Genomic DNA, 6,917 nt, shown 5'->3' with positions numbered 1-6,917 from the left:
TTCGGAAATTAGAGAGTACAACACTAGATAATTATTTAAGTATAATTATTGTTACACTACAAGTATACAAACGGATTCAAATACAAGAGAACAATATAGAGCCACGTGTAAACTAGTTAATACAGGATTGTGAGACATCTCTTCAATTGTACCCTTCGGAGTACAAAATAAATCTTGTCCTTTAGTATAACCAGAGTCTCCTGGAGGGAGAGTGTGAGATTTGTGAATAGATCTATTCGGGACTTACAATCCCACACCTAAACTGCTAGGTACAGTTAGGCAGGCATGCCTGGGGTGACAAATATCATAATGTCCGACGCTTGAAGAACGTCGTAGAGGTCATCGGTCATATCAAGCATGGTTATGCGACTCACAATAGTATAAACTAAGCTTATTGTTTACGGGATTTCACTCTTCTTTAGTTTTATTTTCATAGTTTTATACAAATGGAGGATTCTAGGGATTTCAACTCATAGTTTTATTTGAAGTAATGAAACTACTATATATACTGGTAGTGACCAGGGTTTTCAAACAGAACATTCTATACATTACTGGTGATAGCCAGGGTTTTCATACAAAAGGGTTTCATTCAAAACAATGTTATACAATACAGCTGGTGGTAACCAGACATACAAATTAATACATTATACACTACTACAGAACACAGTAATAAGCATATATGTTAGAAAATATTAGATTTTCTTAGGAAGTATACAAACATTTTACAGATTCAATAGTAGGTTTTCATTACAAAAACATGCTTATGAACTCACCAATTTTTATGCTGATACTCTCTTTTCAAAACTACTTATATTCTCTTGGAACTAAGCTGGATATTAGCACAGCTTACCATCCACAGATCGATGGACAAAGTGAGAGGACCATTCAAACATTGGAATACATGTTGAGGGCATGTGTCATAGACTTTGGTAAGTTGTGGGACACCCATTTTCCCTTGGTCGAGTTCTCCTACAACAACAGCTACCATACCAGCATCAAGGTTGCACCGTTTGAAGCCCTCTATGGCCGTAAGTGCAGATCCACTCTTTGCTGGGCTAAAGTGGGTGTCACGCAGCTAGCTAAGGGTCAAGTCCCCGATAGCACTCTTAGAGGCCCATAAATCATCCGAGAAACTACAGAAAAGATCATACAAATCCGGGAACGACTAAAAGCTTCAAGAGATAGAAAAAAGAGCTACGCCGATAGGAGACGAAAACCTTTGGAGTTCCAGGTTGGTGACCGTGTTCTTTTGAAAGTCTCACCCTGGAAAGGCATGATACGCTTTGGAAAGCGTGGAAAGTTGAACCCAAGATACATAGGACCATTCGAGATCCTCGCTAGGATCGGTCCCGTAGCATACAAACTTCGTCTACCCCAAGAACTTAGCAACATCCATCCTATCTTCCACGTGTCAAACCTTAAAAAGTGCCTATCCGACGAAACCCTTGTGATCCCTATTGATGAGATCGAGATCAACGAGAACCTCAATTTCGTGGAAGAACCAGTCGAAATCATGGACCGGGAAGTCAAACGAACAAAACAAAGTCGCATACCGATAGTGAAGGTCCGCTGGAATGCCAAGCGGGGACCTGAATTCACTTGGGAGTGCGAAGATTCAATACAATAGAAGTATCCTCATCTTTTTCCGAGTCCATGATTTGTATTCTATGTTTAAATTTCGGGACGAAATTCCCTCTAACGGGGGGATGATGTGACAACCCGAACCTTTTTCCATTACCTTTAGCCGATTTCCGTTAATAAACTTTGAATTTTATTGAGTTCCGTCAAATTCCTTTGGTTTGGAAAATCGTTTAGTTATAGAATTGAGTTTTATATATGAGTTGGAACCAAAATCACGCGAAAAACCCGAGTTTCCTTTGAAAAATCAATAGTTTTCGGCCTGAGTGATGTCCACGGCCGTAAACGAGTTTACGGCCGTACACCCATTTACGGCCAGTGGCAGGTGTCCCCCACCACCGACCATGGAACTTCCCTATAAATATGAGCATTTACCCTTCATTTACACTTTTCTAGCCGAAAACTCTCAACCGTAAACCCCAAAACACCCTCTTTTCTTCCGAAAATCATCAAGAATCACCTTTGGAGGTTGTTTTGGAGCATCTAAAACGCGTTTTTCATCGAATCCAACATCATTGTTCTTGAGTTTACGGCCGTACACGCTTCAAATCTTCAAAGACCGCAAACCGTTTACGGCCGTACCCCCTTCAAATCTTCAAAGTTCCTTTAAAAACACCGTTCACGGCCGTAAACCCTTCAAGGGGCTGTTCACGGCCGAGAACCGTGTACGGCCGTAATCCCTTCACGGACGCAAACCCTTCTTAAGTGGTGAACTTGACTGAAAACCCACTTTCCTCGATTCAATTGAGTCCCGGTAACATTCCTAAACCGAAAACAAGTGTTTTTCCAACACTATAATAAATGGTTTCGCTAATAAAATACATATATGTATTAATTGTTATTAGTATCCCGTTGAGTGTCGTGTATATCAACCCGAGGGTCTTCATTCCCAGTTTCGTTGTCCGACGCTTTCGTACAACTAACAGTGAGTTCATACCCCTATGCTTTTATTATTTTTAACGTTTCCAGGGGGAATACAATCCAAACACAAATGATTTAGTGAACTTATACAAAAGAATTTCAACAGGTTTAAAACTTATGCAATTGATACAACCAAAAGATTTTCATGTTTTATAAAATATTTAGATATTTTATCCCTTTTGTAACATGTTGAGCATAAGGGACGTTTTCAACATACAACCATAATTGCATAGTTTTCAAATCAATACACGAATCAAGTACACAACATACATACAAACTATAATAGGTCTAGTTTGGGATTTCAATACACAATTTTACAAATTCAGAGTTTATACATTAACAAACATATAAACTATGCCAGACTTAGGTTATGATATACGACGTTACAACTTTCGGAAATTAGAGAGTACAAAACTAGATAATTATTTAAGTATAATTATTGTTACACTACAAGTATACAAACGGATTCAAATACAAGAGAACAATACAAAGCCACATGTAAACTAGTTAATACAAGATTGTGAGACATCTCTTCAATTGTACCCTTCGGAGTACGGAATAAATCCTATCCTTTAGTATAACCAGAGTCTCCTGGAGGGAGAGCGTGAGATTTGTGAATAGATCTATTCGGGACTTACAATCCCACACCTGAACTGCTAGGTACAGTTAGGCAGGCATGCCTAGGGTGACAAATATCATACTGTCCGATGCCTGAAGAACGTCGTAGTGGTCATCAGTCATATCAAGCATGGTTATGCGACTCACAATAGTATAAACTAACCTTATTGTTTACGGGATTTCATTCTTCTTTAGTTTTATTTTCATAGTTTTATACAACTGGAGGATTCCAGGGATTTCAACTCATAGTTTTATTTTAAGTATTGAAACTACTATATATACTGGTAGTGACCAGGGTTTTTAAACAGAACATTCTATACATTACTGGTGATAGCCAGGGTTTTCATACAAAAAGGTTTCATTCAAAACAACGTTATACAATACAGCTGGTGGTAACCAGATATACAAATTAATACATTATACACTACTACAGAACACAGTAATAAGAATATATGTTAGAAAATATTGGATTTTCTTGGGAAGCATACAAAAATTTTACAGATTTAATGACATATTTTCATTACAAAAACATGCTTATGAACTCTCCAGTTTTTATGCTGATACTCTTTTTTCAAAACTACTTGTATTCTCAGGAAATCAGTAGACAGGTACCTCAGCAGACTTTTGAGAAGATGGAGCGTATAGAGTCTCGTCTTTATTTTGCTACATTTGATATATATAAATATTAAGCAAACAGATGTAAATACCTTTTTATATTTATTTAATTTAATGGTTGTGTTTACTTTGATTACTATGATGCAATTGTTGTGATACTAAATGCATATTTTTTTAATATAGTTAAAAGAACAAGGATAAAAAATGATACCAGACACTTGAAACACATTGCATATACGACTTCATTGTCATTTTAAATAAAGTAGCCTCTTTATTTTTATTGTAGTTTTGCTTCTTGGAGAAATTGACTGGTGCGCTCTTATGTTGTAGAGTGATCATGGCCTCATGGGAAACTGTCAAGGAATATGACACTCAGTTATGTGGTTGTTCAGGAAACTTTATCAACCATTAAGGTATGATTGCCTTTTTTGTCTTTTCATTTATTTTTTTGATGCATTAGTTTTTTTTTAAATCTATTCATTGATCAAACACAGTAGATCAAGAATCTATACAATATACAAATATAGTTTTCCTTTTTATTTTTTTTATATAACTGATTCTGTAAGTATATGTTCTTTAGTTATTTTACAATGATTCTTGTAGCCATATTTAGTAAAAAAAACATAGGTAGTCATTTAGGTATTCTTGTTGGCTTCACTGACTTAACAAAATAATCCCAAATTCAATACATATGATTATTGATATTTCTTAATTGATGTATTATATGATAAACTATTATCAAGTTCCATGACCATGCAGTTTTGTAAGAATATGAATCAAGTGGAGTGGATGGGTTCATGTGTTGACTTTTTTGTTAAGCCCTATATTATGGACTTGCCATTTGATTTTCCTTTTTCCAAAATGTGATTTCTGGCTCTGTTTACTAGATTACCAGTTTTGCACACTATGTGCAAACAGTTGGGGTCATAGATATAAATTTAGGATGTATCATCTGTCTATCTACATAAATATGTGCTTTTAAGAAATTATGATAAAATTTATGCCCAAGAAAATAAGAATTTGTATTTCTTTGAAAGATTTTGTTTAACTACTAAATCAAAAAAGATTAGATTTGAACTTATTTTAATTAATTTTTTATTCTAAAACTTATCAAATTTACTTTTAAATCTCAAAGGCGGATCGTGACTTTAAATTTTTTTAAAAATAAAAAAATATCTATGTAACTAATATCACATAAGATGTGATTGAAAGATGGTACTTTATTTGCATTTGCATTTCCACAAACTGTTAAGTCGTTGGTTATTGAAAAACCAATGGATCTTAAAATCTGTGGAATTGACATTGATGCCCTTGTTTTACTGTTACTTGCACTCATCCACTCATTTTTCTTTGAAGAACCCTATAAATTAACTCATTTTAGTGTTGCTCGACGTCATGACTGTTAAGTCTTCACACTCTATCTTCTTCAATTATATACAGGCGTGTGGATCTTTGAATGTTGACCAATTATTTATTAAGGAAATGGTACTTCGATGATGATGGTTGGCATCCGACCACCCTCTCCCTCTACCCATTAATATAGTGGGTTCATACTACCAAGAAGAGAGGTGTAGGCATTCATAGCAAGAGTTAAGTACGTTGCTATTTTCCGAAGAAAAAGAACCGAAGCATGGCCATTTTTTGATGGATACAGAATCTACAATGCAAGTATGAGACACATACCAGAACACAAGGGTTAAAGGAAATCTTAGCGACATACTTTTGTTCAAAATTTTATTATAGCATTCTACTTTCAACTGCCAATAAAATATTCTTAATAGACTAATTCACAATGATTCGGGAACAAACTTAATATCTCTCTAGACATGGCTGGATATATATATATATATATATATATATATATATATATATATATATATATATATTATAATAATTTTTTTTAAATGAATGGTTTTTGAAAGTTGTATGGTTACAACAACCATACCTATGTAAGTACCATGTGATTTTGATGAAAGTTGAATGTTATTAAAACTACACTGCCCCCTCAACGCCCCCATGGCAAGAAATTAGGGTTAGAGTTCTTGAGAGAAATTTGGTTGAACGGAAGTGAAAAATAGAATCGTCAATAACTAAAGAGAAATAGTTTATACCTGCAACATGTAAATTATTTTATGTACAAGACCTCACTTGCTATGTGTACCATGAATTCTAATCTCACATGAAATGGTTATTAAATACTCTCAACGTATGACATGTAGTATGTTTAAGAAATCAAACTATGTTTCATGCACTATTGAATGTGTGAAATGTAAAGGACTAGAAATTAACTCAAAATAACAAAGAAAATTACAATTTAGAATATTAGTGTCAAGCTTATCAGTTTATTCAAATCTTTTTTTATCTATTTCAGTTGTCCATATCTCTAAAAAAAAATCATACTAATGGCATTGCCTCGAGGTGTGGGAGATACATTGAATAATATGAAGAGATTTACAAGAATGTTGATATACGAAGCCAATTATACATTTAGAACCTTTAAAAAATAATTAAGCTTAAGATAAAGGAGTAGTGACCTCCTGTAATTCCGAGAAAAGATAAATATAAGTGGTTGTTGCTCTTAAACATAAAGAAGAACTACTTTAAAAAGTTGTAAAAAGTGTAAATAGAAGCTTCATAAATTATAATTAATAACTCTACATTTAAGTAAATATAAATATTATATTAATCTCAAATTAAAAAATTATGTAAGTCTCTCATACTATTAGAAACAATAACATAAATTTTTCGAGTTTCACGTCTAACAACTTTATAATCATTTCCCGCTAATGGATGCATACTTTACTTAATCAAAAGTTTCATTTTCAGTCTAAATTTTTTTTCCTCTTGAATCGTTTAAACTTAGCTTGTTGACCATTAAATTTAATTTAAATTTCATAAGAATTCCTTATATTATAAATAGAATTCTTTATATATATATATATATATATATATATATATATATATATATATATATATATATATATATATATATAAATTGTGTTCATTGAACAATTCTCTTTCCTATTGGTTTTTTTTCTATGACTGTGTCATATTTGCTACATGTTACCTGTTTCTACCGCCCACTACTGCTATTTAGATACAGACAACATATGATCCATCACCGC

Source organism: Lactuca virosa, chromosome 6 (genome assembly GCF_052849685.1).
Source record: "Lactuca virosa cultivar CGN04683 chromosome 6, Lactuca_virosa_CGN04683_v6, whole genome shotgun sequence".
Lineage (NCBI taxonomy): Eukaryota > Viridiplantae > Streptophyta > Magnoliopsida > Asterales > Asteraceae > Lactuca > Lactuca virosa.
The sequence above is the reverse complement of the archived record's forward strand: the minus strand, read 5'-3'. Positions refer to the sequence as shown.